The following is a 19,556-nucleotide window of genomic DNA, read 5'->3' as shown; positions in this document are numbered from 1 at the left end:
AGAATGTGAGGCTGTTTGATCACATAATTCATTGATTAGAATGTGAGGCTGTTTGATCACATAATTCATTGATTAGAATGTGGGGCTGTTCGATCACATAATCCATTGATTAGAATGTGAGACTGTTTGATCACATAATTCATTGATTAGAATGTGAGGCTGTTGGATCACATAATTCATTGATAAGAATGTGGGGCTGTTCGATCACATAATTCATTGATTAGAATGTGGGGCTGTTCGATCACATAATTCATTGATTAGAATGTGGGGTTGTTCGATCACATAATTCATTGATTAGAATGTGAGGCTGTTCGATCACATAATTCATTGATTAGAATGTGGGGCTGTTCGATCACATAATTCATTGATTAGAATGTGGGGCTGTTTGATCACATAATTCATTGATTAGAATGTGAGGCTGTTTGATCACATAATTCATTGATTAGAATGTGAGGCTGTTTGATCACATAATTCATTGATTAGAATGTGGGGCTGTTCGATCACATAATTCATTGATTAGAATGTGGGGCTGTTTGATCACATAATTCATTGATTAGAATGTGAGGCTGTTTGATCACATAATTCATTGATTAGAATGTGAGGCTGTTTGATCACATAATTCATTGATTAGAATGTGAGGCTGTTTGATCACATAATGCATTGATTAGAATGTGGGGTTGTTCGATCACATAATTCATTGATTAGAATGTGGGGCTGTTCGATCACATAATTCATTGATTAGAATGTGGGGCTGTTTGATCACATAATTCATTGATTAGAATGTGAGGCTGTTTGATCACATAATTCATTGATTAGAATGTGAGGCTGTTTGATCACATAATTCATTGATTAGAATGTGAGGCTGTTTGATCACATAATGCATTGATTAGAATGTGGGGTTGTTCGATCACATAATTCATTGATAAGAATGTGGGGCTGTTCGATCACATAATTCATTGATTAGAATGTGGGGTTGTTCGATCACATAATTCATTGATTAGAATGTGAGGCTGTTCGATCACATAATTCATTGATTAGAATGTGGGGCTGTTCGATCACATAATTCATTGATTAGAATGTGGGGCTGTTTGATCACATAATTCATTGATTAGAATGTGAGGCTGTTTGATCACATAATTCATTGATTAGAATGTGAGGCTGTTTGATCACATAATTCATTGATTAGAATGTGGGGCTGTTCGATCACATAATTCATTGATTAGAATGTGGGGCTGTTTGATCACATAATTCATTGATTAGAATGTGAGGCTGTTTGATCACATAATTCATTGATTAGAATGTGAGGCTGTTTGATCACATAATTCATTGATTAGAATGTGAGGCTGTTTGATCACATAATTCATTGATTAGAATGTGAGGCTGTTTGATCACATAATGCATTGATTAGAATGTGAGGCTGTTCGATCACATAATTCATTGATTAGAATGTGGGGATGTTCGATTACATAATTCATTGATTAGAATGTGGGGCTGTTCGATCACACAATTCATTGATTAGTATGTGGGGCTTTTCGATCACATAATTAATTGATTAGAATGTGAGGCTGTTCGATCACATAATTAATTGATTAGAATGTGAGGCTGTTCGATTTTCATTTCAAAATTGATGAGGTGATTGGCTAATCGATAATCAAGTTCATCGATGTGTAGCTAGGAAGGGAGACAGGGAGACAGGTAGGGAAGAGGGAGGGAGAAGGGAATGGGGTAAGTAGGGAGGCATGTAGGGAGAAGTAGGGAAAGTGGGTAGGGGTGAGACGGGTAAAGAAAAGTGTAGGGATTTTTACAGAGGACCTTAAGATATGATTGGTGTCTAAGACAATCGTGTGATTGGTATCTGACAATCATGTGATTGGTGTCTGACAATCATGTGATTGGTGCACATGCCACCTGCTAAAACAAAGAGCTAAAACATGACCGAGGCGGAGTTAAACCTGACTTGACCACCCAGTAGATCACGTGCTCCAGCCACGTGACATTAAACAGACTATAAAGTCACAAGGACAAACCCAGAACAAACTAGAACTTTCTTTAGCACCAGGGTGTTGTATGGTGTCCTGTGGGTGGGGTGGGTTAAATCCTGGGGTCGGAGAACCGTTGGGCAATATCGTCACGCTCTGATTGACTTGGTTAAGTCACGTGCCCTCCAGCGGTCGCGCGGCCGTTTGGAGCAAACTAGGTCAACTTCAAAGGTCAAAGGTCAGCGGTGTAGTTTTTAGGTCACATTTAAGAGAAGAATCAGGGCAACATTTACACAGTCTGACTTATGGGCTGTCTGACACAAGTAGATGACAATAGTAATACATTTTTTTTTTCGGCCAGTGAGTTATTGGGTGCCCAGTTAGTAATTTACTATAAACTAAATACAGTTCGAATTGTTTACATTTCCTGACCTAAGTGGACATGTACGGCTTCCACAATTAATCTGAATCTCAATGAGGAACGAAAATACTGGCTAAATATAGAAACCTGACAAATAGTTGTCCAGTGAACTGGTGAAAGCTCTACGAAGACACGAGCGTGTGACGAAATAGGCGGATCTTAACGCCACAAACAATGTTAGTATGACAGACCAAAGCTATGCTGTCTCCATGACAACCAAAAGCTATGCTGTCTCCATGGCAACCAAAAGATGTGTTGTCTCCATGACAACCAAGAGTGTATGTATTTGTCTCCATGACAACCAAAAGTTATATTGTCTCCATGACAACCAAAATATGTATTTGTCTCCATGACAACCAAAAGTTATGTTTTCTCCATGGCAACCAAGAGTGTATGTATTTGTCTCCATGACAACATCGTGTGTGTGTGTGTTGCTATCTCTAAATCCAACACGTCTTTCTGTCAACAGCACAAGTCAACTCTACAGCTGCGGATATTCGTGACAATCACTGGATGATCTATGGACTATCTCTAGTCGATATCCACGGCAATATCCACTTCATATGTCCAGGCCAATATCCACGTCAATATCCATGACAGACCACAGGCGCCGAATATCTGCACATCATCTATTATGATCCATTGTCTGCACATACGTCTGTTTAAATAGTTTTGAATCTCTATACAACTAAAGCCTCTCTGTATCACGTGATAGTTCACCAAAACCTTCCACTTCTTACAAAACCTGCTCAAAGTCTCACTACGTGCCTGGTTAATGTGGCTCACATCTCACTAACTAGTCTCACTATAAACCTGGTTAATGCAGGCACATACCTCACTAGCTAGTCTTACTAACTGGTCTCAATAACTGGTCTCAATAACTGGTCTCAATAACTTCACTCTAACTAGTCTCTCTAACCAGTCTCACTAACTGTGTCTCACTAACTAGTCTCACTATAAAGCTGGTTAATGCAGGCTCACATCTCACTAGCTAGTCTCACTAACTAGTCTCACTAACTGATCTCAATAACTGGTCTCACTAACTAGTCTCACTATAAACCTGTTTAATGCAAGCACATACCTCACTAACGAGTCTCACTAACAGAGAACTCACGCCGTATGCTAATGTGTGGTAAATCGCCGTTAAACCGACTACGCTGTTGGATCGATTACTCTGATTTAATGAAGGGCGATCAATTATCGATCTCATGACGTCACTGATACGACTTAACCTTATGGATTTAGATCGTCTGATTAGAGATTTTCTTTTCTTTGTAATTGTAATTAATTAATTAATGTCGTGGTGTTTTGTTTAACACTGTCAACAACAGCTGATGTCATGTCACCGACGCATCACACTGTCTTGTCACATGACTGTCGCATGTCACCAAGTCACATCACTGCGTCACGTTATCCCATCACTCATGTCACGTGATGACAACACTGTATGTTATTTTGTACATCTGCTACATGTCGTTGCTACCACATCATTGACGACACAGCCAGTCTGTCGTATTACCTAGACCCCATGCATAGACCCTATCCCCACCACACGCATAGCCCTCTCTCCAAATTTGGGCTACAAATAAACATAGCTGACACATTATATAGCAGTATAACACATGTATAGAGTATACACTATACAGAGGTCAGCTGTATCGGATGACATTTACACATGTCTCAGGTGACATCTAACTAAAGGTCTATGACACCTGACTAATTAGTCACTGGCGAGACTGGACAAGTAATTAACATAATGATATCTATCTGATGTTCGAGTGACCGACATCATGGGGCTGTTGTTTAACGCCGCTGTGTTCTATAAACCCACTTCAAATGGCCGATTATAAAACGTTTATAAAACGATTACGTTTAGGTCTTTCATCGAGTCTACTGCACTGTCATTCAACTATCCAACTCTAGCCTTTGGTCACTTAACTATCCTAGTTTAGCCTTTGATCACTGAACTATCCAACTCTAGCCTTTAGTTACTCAATTATCCGACTAACAAAAGACAATTCCTAAACAGCCCGCAGTAATCCTTCACCCCCCCCCACCACCACCACCACCACCCCCACCACCACCCCCACCACCACCCCCCACCCCCACCCCCACCACCACCCCCACCCCCACCCCCACCACCACCCCCACCCCCACCCCCACCACCACCCCCACCCCCACCACCACCAATCTTGAACTAAACGTGTAACCCAACCAATCTTGAGCTCAACATAGATCACGTGCCATTTTCGCGTGCTGTCATGTAGTGTCAGCATGAAGCTCGTGACAGACATTGAACTGTCATGACATTTGAGATTGATATCAGTCAATCGATTTCAAGCTGCTAGCAACTGCTGCACATGAGTCATAATTTGGTCATAAATTTGTTATAATTTAGTTATAATTTAGTTATAATTTAGTTATAATTTAGTCATAATTTAGTCATAATTAAGTCTACGTGTCTTGTTTTTTTTATTAGGGCGGAAACGTCAAGGTTTTATGACAAGGCATATGGTGTGACAAGTGGCCAGTTAGTTTTTGACAAGTTGGCCATTTAATTATTTGGCCATTCACTGTTGTGGCCATTAACGAGTTGGCCATTCGCTACTGTGACAAGTTGGCCATTCATCAATTTGGCCACCAACTGTGTTAGAAATATGTCGAGCCACTACTGTGACAAGTTGGGCATCGCTGTTAAAAGAATTGGACTGGGCCATCAACCAATGTGAACAGCTGGCCAACGACTGATTGGTTGGCCATCTCCGTGTCAAAGATTGGGCCACCATCTACTGACGACAAGAATCGTGTCGTAAAGAGCTGCCGCGCTAAATTTACCTGGAATTTCACCTGGAGTTGCCATCGATTTTTCCTCCAAGATGAGTCGCTCGCGTGAAGGTCAGATTAACTTTGACGACCTTGACCTGTGTCACATGTGTAAACCAGGGATTGAATCTGCAAAAATGACGTGTTTGTTTAGACAACACCTTGTATTATATGACTTAAGGGGGCGTACTGTATGAAAGGGCTGTATCAGTCTAGCACATGACTTGGGGTATATCAGTATAACATATGACTTGGGCTATATTAGTCTAACATACGACTTGATGTGTATCAGTCTAGGATATAAAACGTTGAGCTATCTCGAATCAATCAGATTTTATCTCTTTTGATTCGAATAGCAAAAACTCCAATTTCTAACAAAGATAAGGACGAGATATTTATAGTAGCCGCTAAATATTAACTAGTGATTTAAATTAACCGCTAAACCAGTTTAACTAACCAGTTTAGGTTTTTAACAAAAACAACCTTTAACCTTTACCCGTTGAACTTGAGCTCAGCAAGGCCGGTCACCTTGACCTTTGTTATCGCATCACGTCATCATTTAACTACACGACAAGATAATAACGATGGCAGATACTAGACGTCCATGTATGTTTTTTTATCTCATTTTGTTTGCTTTGTTTTTATTCACCACAAAAACACGTGTCATTCTGTAGTTGTCATGGCAACAGTGATGTCCCATTTCGTAATATGCAATGTTGCATATTTTTTTTAAATATCGATAGTAAACATACAAAGTAGGTCAAACCGTTAAACAAGGTTAAACATGGACACAGGTGATGGTTTAATTTGGGTGACAGACAGCTAAGGGGATCAGCTGTTACCGAGTTCATTCAAGCGTGGCCACTTTTATTAACATCACGTGACTGACGCATCACGTCAGTGAAATTGGCTTGTTTACGTTCACGTTTGACCCAGTTATCATTTTAGTTCGTGGATGTATCCGGCCATACACCCCAACCCCCACCCCCCCCCCCACACACACACACACACCGCACATCGTTAACATCGCTCACTCACAAAGCTGTTTGTAAACAAACTCAACCCTCTTCATCACGTGGCAGCACACGAGAGTTCGGGGAAGTAAATTAAAATCTCGAACCAACCAAACGAAACATTTCAGCATCAGGGTGTGTTGTGTGTCGATACTCAAACATGGCGGTATCGATAATATCCGAGCACGCATAGATTAAACTATTTATAGATGTACTTTAATAAATTATGTGGTTGTAGGAAATATTGCAAACATCAGCGTTTTTTATTACTTTCTCGTATATACGTAGTATAGAGAAAGTATTGTAATCGTGCAAAAAAAAAAAAAATCGAGATTTTTACAAATCTCAACGTTTTACACCTCACTGATACGGAAAAACATAATTTTGCAATCTTGTCCTTATGTCTGTGTGTGTGTGTCTGTGTGTCTGTGTGTGTGTTCGTGTTTAAACACGATAACTTTAGTACCGTTACAGCTAGGTTGATGAAATTTCATATATAAGTATTATATCAAAATCGTAGATCCGTATCAACTTTTGAGCGATTTCCGACAACCGGAAGTGGTACTTTTTCTACTTTGAATTTTTTAAAAGCCTATAACTTGAGTACTATTTCAGATAGATAAATGAAATTTCACAAGTAAGTAAAAGATCTAATTCTCTACCTTCTGTTAAATTTTGAGTAATTTCCGTTGACCGGAAGTAGTAATTTACGCTACTTCCGATTTCTCAAAAAACTAATGTAAATTTTAAAAGTACTAATAATATTGCGCACTATTATGCGCTTTTTTATTTCGCGTTCACTTGGTGTGCAATTAATTTGTCTACGAGATTTTATTCTATTTTTAAAACTTTAAGTATTTAAAATGGATTAAAAATCATGTCTATAGCCCGAGTTCCCATCCCCTGTTATTTTATATAAAAATATTCGAGAAAGTTTAGGGGAGATCACTCCCGGTTTATTTATACACTTATAGTCCACAACAACAACAGATAGCCAGTCTTAAAGCTATTGAGGCTTGGTATTAATAATTTTAAATGTAAATTAACGTACATACGAATGAATACTAAATAACAATTAAAATAATGAATACGCATCGGATCTCTAATCTGAAGGGCTCTTGACTGCCGCTCTGCAGGCTGCTAATACCCGCACTACTTGTATCAATCACATCATAATCGATACTACCTCAACATTGATCTCTGGAAGGAATCGATACTCCGCGGTATCGGCTAAGGCGTAACCAGTATAGACAGTATCGTACAAGACCCTGGTACGACTGTAACACGTCATCCGCACGTGACGACATCAGTAGTGACGTTTACTGTTGTCGTAGGCCGTTGATCCATGGACCAACAACCTGCCCCCACCCCAAATCTCCCCCACCCCCACCCAGTGGATGGTGTGGTGACAGCTCCAAGAACGACCTTGCACGGTTCTAGTCCATGACCTTGCCCAGACAAGGTAGTTTAAAATAAATGTGTTTAATAGATTGTATCATGTGTTGTTACCAAAAATAGAATGTGTGTTTTGGTTTTACGATCAGATATACAGAACTGGAGGAAAATTATTGCTTGTTGTGTTTGATCTGTAGTAAATTGTATGTTAAGTAAAGTATGTGCCTAGAATTATTCTACTTTTCTATTGTTTCATATTTTGTATGTACAAGTTTCTAACAAAACAGACAATTATTAGATTAATAACGAAAGATCAAATATCAAAGAGTTCACCGACAATTAGATAATCAAAGGTGAAAGTCATGTGGTTCTAATGACAAGAATGAAAACTAAGTGATAATGCCAAATGCCATGCTATCTAAATGACAGACTAATGACAAATGTCACGCACCATCAAAAAGTCATAGTGGCGAGGCACATTTTGGCAGAATTTGTTGGAAAGTTGGCCAGGCTTTGTCTTCCTGTTGGACCGGCAGAAAATGCCTGGCCGGCAGAAAATAATGCCTGACCGGCAGAAAATGTCTGACCGACAGAAAATGTCTGACCGACAGAAAATACCTGACCGACAGAAAAAAGTGTCTGGCCGGCAAAAAATGGTGTGTGACCACTCTTCTGAGTGCTTTACCGGATGTCATTTAAACATAATGGAGGAGATCACGTGACTTAATGCTCTCGCTGGAACAGGCTGACATTGTGTCCTGCTGTCACAGATCGATGTGACTTCTGGAATTAGCAGACATGAAGTTCTGTCCTAGCAGACATGAAGTTCTGTCCTAGCAGACATGAAGTTCTGTCCTAGCAGACGTGAAGTTCTGTCCTAGCAGACATGAAGTTCTGTCCTAGCAGACGAGAAGTTCTGTCCTAGCAGACATGAAGTTCTGTCCTAGCCTAGCAGGCATGAAGTTCTGTTCTAGCAGACGTGAAGTTCTGTCCTAGCAGACGTGAAGTTCTGTCCTAGCAGACGTGAAGTTCTGTCCTAGCAGACATGAAGTTCTGTCCTAGCAGACGAGAAGTTCTGTCCTAGCAGACATGAAGTTCTGTCCTAGCCTAGCAGGCATGAAGTTCTGTTCTAGCAGACGTGAAGTTCTGTCCTAGCAGACGTGAAGTTCTGTCCTAGCAGACGTGAAGTTCTGCTCTAGCAGACGTGAAGTTCTGTCCTAGCAGACGTGAAGTTCTGTCCTAGCAGACGTGAAGTTCTGTCCTAGCAGACGTGAAGTTCTGTCCTAGCAGACGTGAAGTTCTGTCCTAGCAGACGTGAAGTTCTGTCCTAGCAGACGTGAAGTTCTGTTCTAGCAGACGTGAAGTTCTGTCCTAGCAGACGTGAAGTTCTGTCCTAGCAGACGTGAAGTTCTGTCCTAGCAGACGTGAAGTTCTGTCCTAGCAGACGTGAAGTTCTGTCCTAGCAGACGTGAAGTTCTGTCCTAGCAGACGTGAAGTTCTGTCCTAGCAGACGTGAAGTTCTGTCCTAGCCTAGCAGACGTGAAGTTCTGTCCTAGCAGACGTGAAGTTCTGTCCTAGCAGACGTGAAGTTCTGTCCTAGCAGACGTGAGTGTCCGTGTTTCTGGGTCTGATTAAATCTATGTCTGCGACTGATCGGTAGCCATGTTGTCCTTCTAGTTATTGGGTCCTTGTCCTTCTAGTTATTGGGTCCTTGTCCTTCTAGTTATTGGGTTATTGAGTCCTTGTCCTTCTAGTTGTTGGGTCCTTGACCTCCTTGCCTGGTCCTACGATCTCGTGAGTACTTACAGCCGCCTCAACAATCAGAAAGTCCTTGGTAGGATGAGTACAAGACCAGGAGTTGGTTAGCAAATATTAGATCTCACCCCCCCCCCCCCTCCACTGGCCTGGTTAATGAATGGTCATGTTTGACCACTGACCACTCAATGTTTGTGGCCTACTTCTGCTAGTCTATCCACCACACGGTCATGTGACCCGCTCACGTGACACCCATAAAGTTACATCTATTTTTAGAACAAGACTAATGATTCTGTTTTGTCAAATCCAGATTTTTTTTTTTTTGCTTGGCTTTTAAAATAGCAAACAAAACAAAATTGCCAAGCTGGCAAATCTGTCGGACGTGCTGACGTCCAAAGGGGCGGTGACTCTGTCTTTGAAACAATGGCCAGTCATGAACTTGGTGTCAGGGGCGGTAACACAGCTGGGCAAACAATGCGATTCTCCCCCTTTACAATCGGCTTGCTCGTGATTTGTCTTCGAGCAAGATTTTAATATCCTTTAATATCTTCTTTCTAAACAAATTTTTTTTAAACTTGTAACACGAACTTGTATAAGTCTTCACAAACCGATGCTGAGAACTAGTGCACTAAAGCGAGGTGGGGGGGGGGGGGGGGCAGCTAAAACATGTATTTGTACACAATAACATGTCTGTGTACAAAATAACACGCATGTGTACACACAAATGAACAGTGTTAAGATATGAGTGAAACAATTTACCACTAACTCATGATTTGACACTACCTTACTGCTAACAGAGTGTGATGATGTGGATTGCTAACGCACTAACTCATGATTTTGACACTACCTTACTGCTAACAGAGTGTGATGATGTGGATTGCTAACGACTAATTAATCATGTACAGATAATTAATCAAGAACTGATAATTAATCGCTAAGACATGCATCGTTACTGTGTCGTATGAACAAGGTTAATGCCAGGTGACGAGCGATGAATTAGTTTGCTAAATGTCCTGGATACAAGGTTTGGCTTTTAACACGTGTGACGAGTGCTGGCTTGTTGGATTAGTGCTGACAATCGAATGGTCTCACAGTAACATCACACAGTAGCAAATGGTCTCACAGTAACATCTCACAGTAACAATAACAAATGGTCTCACAGTAACATGAGACAGTAACAAATAGTCTCACAGTAAGATCACACAGCAACTAATGGTCCCACAAATGTTAATATTTCATTCAACTCAAATATTCGATTACAAATGTTAATATTTCATTCAACTCAAATATTCGATTACAAATGTTAATATTTCATTCAACTCAAATATTCGATTACAAATGTTAATATTTCATTCAACTCAAATATTCGATTACAAATGTTAATATTTCATTCAACTCAAATATTCGATTACAAATGTTAATATTTCATTCAACTCAAATATTCGATTACAAATGTTAATATTTCATTCAACTCAAATATTCGATTACAAATGTTAATATTTCATTCAACTCAAATATTCGATTACAAATGTTAATATTTCATTCAACTCAAATATTCGATTACAAATGTTAATATTTCATTCAACTCAAATATTCGATTACAAATGTTAATATTTCATTCAACTCAAATATTCGATTACAAATGTTAATATTTCATTCAACTCAAATATTCGATTACAAATGTTAATATTTCATTCAACTCAAATATTCGATTACAAATGTTAATATTTCATTCAACTCAAAAGTCCCCTAACATATGTGACCCAGTGCTATAAACGACAGATCAAAAAAAAAATATTTGAATCCTGATGTTATTAAGTCCACTACCAAAACATCGTTCTATTTTTAAACGTTTCAATATTGTTTTCAATTCAAACAACACTCTCATGACCTTAATTTTTCCGGTATGGTTTCAAATGTCACAAGATGACATGCGATGTCAAGGTCATCCGGTTAATTTGGTTGGGCGCTGGTGTCACGTGACTGGGGTGGCAGTTGGTGAGTACATCAACATTTTATCTTGTTGACATTCAGCCCAGCCTAGCTCCCATGACGTCACATAGAGTACCTGTACCTACAGGATTTACCGCATCGGATATCAGGGGGGGGGGGGGTGAGATTTCTTCTTGACTAGAACAAGATGCTCAACATAGTGCTACATACAATGTAGTGGTGGGGGGAGGGGTGGGAGGGGTATTTCAGTCAAAGACTTTTGTTACATTAACAGATTCGTATATATGTGTGCCTAGATCACGTGTAAAAAGCTAAAAGAATGGACCAAATGTGTTGGCCAGATATTGGAAGCTATCTCTTCATCTTCCCCTCTTACATGGCCTAGGTGGGTCATGGCTGCGGCTCTACTATCGTTCTTTTCTGTCTCCTCTCGACGCCATCCCCAGTGTCTCTCCCAGTGTCTCTCCCAGTGTCTCTCCCAGTGCCTCTCCCAGTGCCTGTCCCAGCGCCTCTCCCAGCGCCTCTCCCAGTGCCTGTCCTAGCGCCTCTCCCAGCGCCTCTCCCAGTGCCTCTCCCAGTGCCTCTCCCAGTGTCTCTCCCAGTGCCTCTCCCAGTGCCTGTCCCAGCGCCTCTCCCAGCGCCTCTCCCAGTGCCTGTCCTAGCGCCTCTCCCAGCGCCTCTCCCAGCGCCTCTCCCAGTGTCTCTCCCAGTGCCTCTCCCAGTTCCTCTCCCAGTGCCTCTCCCAGTGCCTCTCCCAGTGTCTCTCCCACTAGCTCTGTGACCATCTTGTGACACGTCTGTGTATGTATTCTATGTAGAAGTGCATTCTGTTTTGTTTTAGCATCGTCTAAGCCTTGTAAGTCCGCTACGGTCTTCACAAAACATCCGGAAGATCAGGATCTTTTACCCGAGAGAATTCCGGCCGGAATTTATTTCAAGTTTTCCCCAATGTTTATTTCCTGTTTCAGCTGTTGATGTCAAACGTGAGACCGATGCCATTGTCAGTCATCTAGAGAGTTTTTTTCACAAAGATGTGCATGTCATTTGTAGATGACATCTAGTCGTATTTTACCGGGCTCGCGAGATTTTTCCGTTCCACCCAAAACATCTGCATCATCACCAAAACGCAAGTTTGTGAAAACCATGTCTATATTAGCAACTCTCTAATTTAGGAGTTTTGGAATGCTCTAAAAATAAAGGTTGAATGTTTTGAAATCTGGCCAAGTATTATGAAATATGAAAATAAAAGTTTGCCTCTTTTTTTTCTATTGCCACAGATTCAACATAGTTGTTTGTTGTTACTATGTCCCATCAATAAACGAAATTTAAAAATAATGCTAAATGAGTCAGGTTTTTCATTTTTAATTGATAGAGGCTTTCTGAAAAACAAAATCCTTCAACATATTTTTAATATTCCATGCATGGCCAAGTGTTGGCCTCTCAAGGGTTAAGTTGCTCTAAGCTGATTGGTCCAAGCAATCACGTGACCCAAGTGATCATCAAACAATAGCAGGCGAGTGTTCAATACCACGTGACCCGGTCATTAGTTGCACGTGGGTTGGTGCTAAGTGGTCAAAAAACTAACGTGGGTCGGGGTTTGAGTGGGGCTAACAGAACACAACAGGCAATATCGTGAGCGCTAATCATCTCACCAGGAGAGATTCAATCATTAATATCAGCTAATTAGTTTTGTTTATCTGTAGATGCACCTGTTCAATGTAACCAACGCACACGTCAACAAGACGGCCGTGTGGTCTGTCTGTCTGTAGGCTAGAGCTTTCTATGTCTGTCTGTAGGCTAGAGGTTTCTACGTGTTAAAAATAGGACGTAGATGTACACTGTTATGGGATAAATAAAATATTTATTTTGCAGACGTTTTGTGTTGAAAAAAAAGAAATAGAAAATACAATCTTTCTGGGTCTGTAAAGAGTCGTGGGGTCTGTATACAGGGTCAGTCTGAGGGGGGGGGGTTGCATACAGGGTCAGTCTGAGGGGGGGGGGTTGCATACAGGGTCAGTCTGAGGGGGGGGGTTGCATACAGGGTCAGTTTGAGATTGGGGGGGGGGTTGCATACAGGGTCAGTCTGAGGGGGGGGGTTGCATACAGGGTCAGTCTGAGGGGGGGTTGCATACAGGGTCAGTCTGAGGGGGGGGGGTTGCATACAGGGTCAGTTTGAGATTGGGGGGGTTGCATACAGGGTCAGTCTGAGGGGGGGGGGGGTTGCAAACAGGGTCAGTCTGAGATGGGGGGGGGGGGTCTGTATACAGGGTCAGTCTGAGATTGATGGGGGGGGGGGGGTCTGTATACAGGGTCAGTCTGAGATTGGGGGGGGGGGGTTGCATACAGGGTCAGTCTGAGATTGGGGGGGGGTTGCATACAGGGTCAGTCTGAGATTGGGGGGGGGGGGTCTGTATACAGGGTCAGTCTGAGCTTGATGTCCGCCTAGAAAACATGACTTGCCAAAAAAAAAATGTAAACATGAACGCTTGCTCAGTGAGGTTTGGCTCGGGTCAGTGAGGTTTGGTTGGGGTCAGTGAGGTTTGGTTGGGGTCAGTGAAGTTTGGCTGGGGTCAGTGAGGTTTGGTTGGGGTCAGTGAGGTTTGGATGGGGTCAGTGAGGTTTGGTTGGGGTCAGTGAGGTTTGGATGGGGTCAGTGAGGTTTGGATGGGGTCAGTGAGGTTTGGATGGGGTCAGTGAGGTTTGGTTGGGGTCAGTGAGGTTTGGTTGGGGTCAGTGAGGTTTGGTTGGGGTCAGTGAGGTTTGGTTGGGGTCAGTGAGGTTTGGATGGGGTCAGTGAGGTTTGGGTCAGTGAGGTTTGGTTGGGGTCAGTGAGGTTTGGATGGGGTCAGTGAGGTTTGGGTCAGTGAGGTTTGGCTCGGGTCTGTGAGGTTTGGCTCGGGTCAGTGAGGTTTGGATGGGGTCAGTGAGGTTTGGCTCGGGTCAGTGAGGTTTGGTTGGGGTCAGTGAGGTTTGGATGGGGTCAGTGAGGTTTGGATGGGGTCAGTGAGGTTTGGCTGGGGTCAGTGAGGTTTGGTTGGGGTCAGTGAGGTTTGGTTGGGGTCAGTGAGGTTTGGATGGGGTCAGTGAGGTTTGGATGGGGTCAGTGAGGATTGGCTGGGGTCAGTGAGGTTTGGTTGGGGTCAGTGAGGTTTGGTTGGGGTCAGTGAGGTTTGGATGGGGTCAGTGAGGTTTGGATGGGGTCAGTGAGGTTTGGTTGGGGTCAGTGAGGTTTGGATGGGGTCAGTGAGGTTTGGATGGGGTCAGTGAGGTTTGGATGGGGTCAGTGAGGTTTGGCTGGGGTCAGTGAGGTTTGGATGGGGTCAGTGAGGTTTGGGTCAGTGAGGTTTGGCTCGGGTCTGTGAGGTTTGGCTCGGGTCAGTGAGGTTTGGATGGGGTCAGTGAGGTTTGGTTGGGGTCAGTGAGGTTTGGATGGGGTCAGTGAGGTTTGGATGGGGTCAGTGAGGTTTGGCTGGGGTCAGTGAGGTTTGGTTGGGGTCAGTGAGGTTTGGTTGGGGTCAGTGAGGTTTGGATGGGGTCAGTGAGGTTTGGATGGGGTCAGTGAGGATTGGCTGGGGTCAGTGAGGTTTGGTTGGGGTCAGTGAGGTTTGGTTGGGGTCAGTGAGGTTTGGATGGGGTCAGTGAGGTTTGGATGGGGTCAGTGAGGTTTGGTTGGGGTCAGTGAGGTTTGGATGGGGTCAGTGAGGTTAGGATGGGGTCAGTGAGGTTTGGATGGGGTCAGTGAGGTTTGGCTCGGGTCAGTGAGGTTTGGATGGGGTCAGTGAGGTTTGGTTGGGGTCAGTGAGGTTTGGTTGGGGTCAGTGAGGTTTGGTTGGGGTCAGTGAGGTTTGGTTGGGGTCAGTGAGGTTTGGTTGGGGTCAGTGAGGTTTGGTTGGGGTCAGTGAGGTTTGGTTGGGGTCAGTGAGGTTTGGTTGGGGTCAGTGAGGTTTGGATGGGGTCAGTGAGGTTTGGATGGGGTCAGTGAGGTTTGGTTGGGGTCAGTGAGGTTTGGATGGGGTCAGTGAGGTTTGGATGGGGTCAGTGAGGTTTGGATGGGGTCAGTGAGGTTTGGTTGGGGTCAGTGAGGTTTGGTTGGGGTCAGTGAGGTTTGGTTGGGGTCAGTGAGGTTTGGTTGGGGTCAGTGAGGTTTGGATGGGGTCAGTGAGGTTTGGGTCAGTGAGGTTTGGTTGGGGTCAGTGAGGTTTGGATGGGGTCAGTGAGGTTTGGGTCAGTGAGGTTTGGCTCGGGTCTGTGAGGTTTGGCTCGGGTCAGTGAGGTTTGGATGGGGTCAGTGAGGTTTGGCTCGGGTCAGTGAGGTTTGGTTGGGGTCAGTGAGGTTTGGATGGGGTCAGTGAGGTTTGGATGGGGTCAGTGAGGTTTGGCTGGGGTCAGTGAGGTTTGGTTGGGGTCAGTGAGGTTTGGTTGGGGTCAGTGAGGTTTGGATGGGGTCAGTGAGGTTTGGATGGGGTCAGTGAGGATTGGCTGGGGTCAGTGAGGTTTGGTTGGGGTCAGTGAGGTTTGGTTGGGGTCAGTGAGGTTTGGATGGGGTCAGTGAGGTTTGGATGGGGTCAGTGAGGTTTGGTTGGGGTCAGTGAGGTTTGGATGGGGTCAGTGAGGTTTGGATGGGGTCAGTGAGGTTTGGATGGGGTCAGTGAGGTTTGGCTGGGGTCAGTGAGGTTTGGATGGGGTCAGTGAGGTTTGGGTCAGTGAGGTTTGGCTCGGGTCTGTGAGGTTTGGCTCGGGTCAGTGAGGTTGGATGGGGTCAGTGAGGTTTGGTTGGGGTCAGTGAGGTTTGGATGGGGTCAGTGAGGTTTGGATGGGGTCAGTGAGGTTTGGCTGGGGTCAGTGAGGTTTGGTTGGGGTCAGTGAGGTTTGGTTGGGGTCAGTGAGGTTTGGATGGGGTCAGTGAGGTTTGGATGGGGTCAGTGAGGATTGGCTGGGGTCAGTGAGGTTTGGTTGGGGTCAGTGAGGTTTGGTTGGGGTCAGTGAGGTTTGGATGGGGTCAGTGAGGTTTGGATGGGGTCAGTGAGGTTTGGTTGGGGTCAGTGAGGTTTGGATGGGGTCAGTGAGGTTTGGATGGGGTCAGTGAGGTTTGGATGGGGTCAGTGAGGTTTGGCTCGGGTCAGTGAGGTTTGGATGGGGTCAGTGAGGTTTGGTTGGGGTCAGTGAGGTTCGGTTGGGGTCAGTGAGGTTTGGTTGGGGTCAGTGAGGTTTGGTTGGGGTCAGTGAGGTTTGGTTGGGGTCAGTGAGGTTTGGTTGGGGTCAGTGAGGTTTGGATGGGGTCAGTGAGGTTTGGATGGGGTCAGTGAGGTTTGGTTGGGGTCAGTGAGGTTTGGTTGGGGTCAGTGAGGTTTGGCTGGGGTCAGTGAGGTTTGGTTGGGGTCAGTGAGGTTTGGTTGGGGTCAGTGAGGTTTGGTTGGGGTCAGTGAGGTTTGGTTTGGGTCAGTGAGGTTTGGATGGGGTCAGTGAGGTTTGGATGGGGTCAGTGAGGTTTGGTTAGGGTCAGTGAGGTTTGGTTGGGGTCAGTGAGGTTTGGATGGGGTCAGTGAGGTTTGGATGGGGTCAGTGAGGTTTGGTTGGGGTCAGTGAGGTTTGGTTGGGGTCAGTGAGGTTTGGATGGGGTCAGTGAGGTTTGGATGGGGTCAGTGAGGTTTGGATGGGGTCAGTGAGGTTTGGTTGGGGTCAGTGAGGTTTGGTTGGGGTCAGTGAGGTTTGGTTGGGGTCAGTGAGGTTTGGATGGGGTCAGTGAGGTTTGGTTGGGGTCAGTGAGGTTTGGTTGGGGTCAGTGAGGTTTGGCTGGGGTCAGTGAGGTTTGGTTGGGGTCAGTGAGGTTTGGTTGGGGTCAGTGAGGTTTGGTTGGGGTCAGTGAGGTTTGGTTGGGGTCAGTGAGGTTTTGTTGGGGTCAGTGAGGTTTGGTTGGGGTCAGTGAGGTTTGGATGGGGTCAGTGAGGTTTGGTTGGGGTCAGTGAGGTTTGGTTGGGGTCAGTGAGGTTTGGTTGGGGTCAGAGAGGTTTGGATGGGGTCAGTGAGGTTTGGTTGGGGTCAGTGAGGTTTGGTTGGGGTCAGTGAGGTTTGGATGGGGTCAGTGAGGTTTGGTTGGGGTCAGTGAGGTTTGGATGGGGTCAGTGAGGTTTGGATGGGGTCAGTGAGGTTTGGATGGGGTCAGTGAGGTTTGGTTGGGGTCAGTGAGGTTTGGATGGGGTCAGTGAGGTTTGGATGGGGTCAGTGAGGTTTGGATGGGGTCAGTGAGGTTTGGTTGGGGTCAGTGAGGTTTGGTTGGGGTCAGTGAGGTTTGGTTGGGGTCAGTGAGGTTTGGCTGGGGTCAGTGAGGTTTGTCCCATGTGATGACCTTTATGAAAAGTGTCATAGTGATCTCCCGTGTAAGCGTATATAAACTATAAATTGTTTAAAGTTCAAGCTGACATGCTTCATGTATGTGTGATGTCAGACATACATAAAACACTTCACTTTCATTGTACACACTGACGACACACTGACGACACACTGACGACACACTGACGATACACTGACGACACACTGACGATACACTGACGACACACTGACGATACACTAGATCACCGTGTAGACTGTGGTCACACACACACACATACACACACACCAAGTAAAACTGAAATCACAGATCAGGGGCGGGGCTGTATGGGCAGTGGACAAGCTATCGTCGTGTACGGGGGGGGAGGGGGGGCAGGTAGAATCTACCGTAGATAGGGGCTGAGACGGTTTGTTTGTATTATATGCGTGGCTGTTTCACGTGCCGGCTAACTAGCGCTTCACATGCCGGCTAACTAGAGCTTCATATGCCTGCTAACTAAAGCTTCACGTGCCGGCTAACTAAAGCTTCTGCCGGCTAACTTTACTTTAAAGCCGGTGTTCCAACAGGTGTGAGCAGACGACTGGCAGTGGACTAGGGGTGGGGCTGACCGGGGTTGGGGCGGACTGGGAGTGGGGTGGACTGGGGGTGGGGCGGACCGGATGACTAGACCGAGGGACGGTGCCGTACTGAGGGGATAATGACTTCTACTTCAGGACTATCATTCTACGAGCGTGAGTTACAAGGTGGAGGGGGCGGTGTGGGTGGGGGTAGCGACGTCTTCATTTGTACTCTGTCGGTACTAGACTCTATAGTACTCTAATGGTACTTTATTGTGTGGGTATTCTAAGTGTACTTAAATGTGTGGGCACTCAAATGGTACTTTAAATGGTAAAATACTCTGTCAATATTCAGACACTGCTAAACCATAAGTAATGACGTGGATGTCATGACGTCATATGTGCCTTAAAGACGACTATGGAGGGGGGGTGACCTTTGACCTTCTCTAAACTGACCTGAATGTAGTGCTGCCAGATTTGGACGTGACCTACTTTATTTAAAGGATGACACTGACACTCTGGTTCATTGTAGGTCACGTGATGTCACAGGATGACATTTGTCACATGACGTTTGTCACAGCCTTGATATAATACATTAAATACTTGCAGTCATACTTTCAATACTCGCTGTCATACTTTCCATACTTGCTGTCATACTTTCAATACTTGCGGTCATACTTTCAATGCTTGCTGTCATACTTTCCATACTTACTGTTATACTTTCGATACTTGCTGTTATACTTTCCATACTTGCCATCATACTTTCAATACTTGCTGTCATACTTTCCATACTTTCTTGCATACTTTAAATACTTGCAGTCATACTTTCAATACTTGCTGTCATACTTTCAATACTTGCTGTCATACTTTCAATACTTGCTGTCATACTTTCAATACTTGCTATCATACTTTCAATACTTGCCGTCATACTTTCAATACTTGCTTGCATACTTTCAATACTTGCCGTCATACTTTCCATACTTTCTTGCATACTTTCAATACTTGCCGTCATACTTTCAATACTTGCTTGCATACTTTCAATACTTGCCATCATACTTTAAATACTTGCTATCAATACTAGCAACACCAGCTGTTGATCGTTAAATTTATTTCCTCGACTTTTCTGAACATAAAAAGTGAAATAATTTTAGCCCCTCGCCGAGGTATTGATTAGACTAATGAACAACGAACAATCAACCAATACTGTGTGGTGGGGGGGGGGGGGGGGCACATAAAATACCACCTCAAATTTGAGTTCTAAAAATAGACCTGCTACCTGTCACAGCCGTGTTCAAGAAATCAAACGAATTTTTTTGTTATTTAATGGGAGGG

The sequence above is a fragment of the Physella acuta genome, unplaced genomic scaffold (genome assembly GCF_028476545.2).
Source record: "Physella acuta isolate Inbredline_101_S28 unplaced genomic scaffold, ASM2847654v3 ptg001011l, whole genome shotgun sequence".
NCBI classification, from domain to species: domain Eukaryota; kingdom Metazoa; phylum Mollusca; class Gastropoda; family Physidae; genus Physella; species Physella acuta.
The sequence above is the reverse complement of the archived record's forward strand: the minus strand, read 5'-3'. Positions refer to the sequence as shown.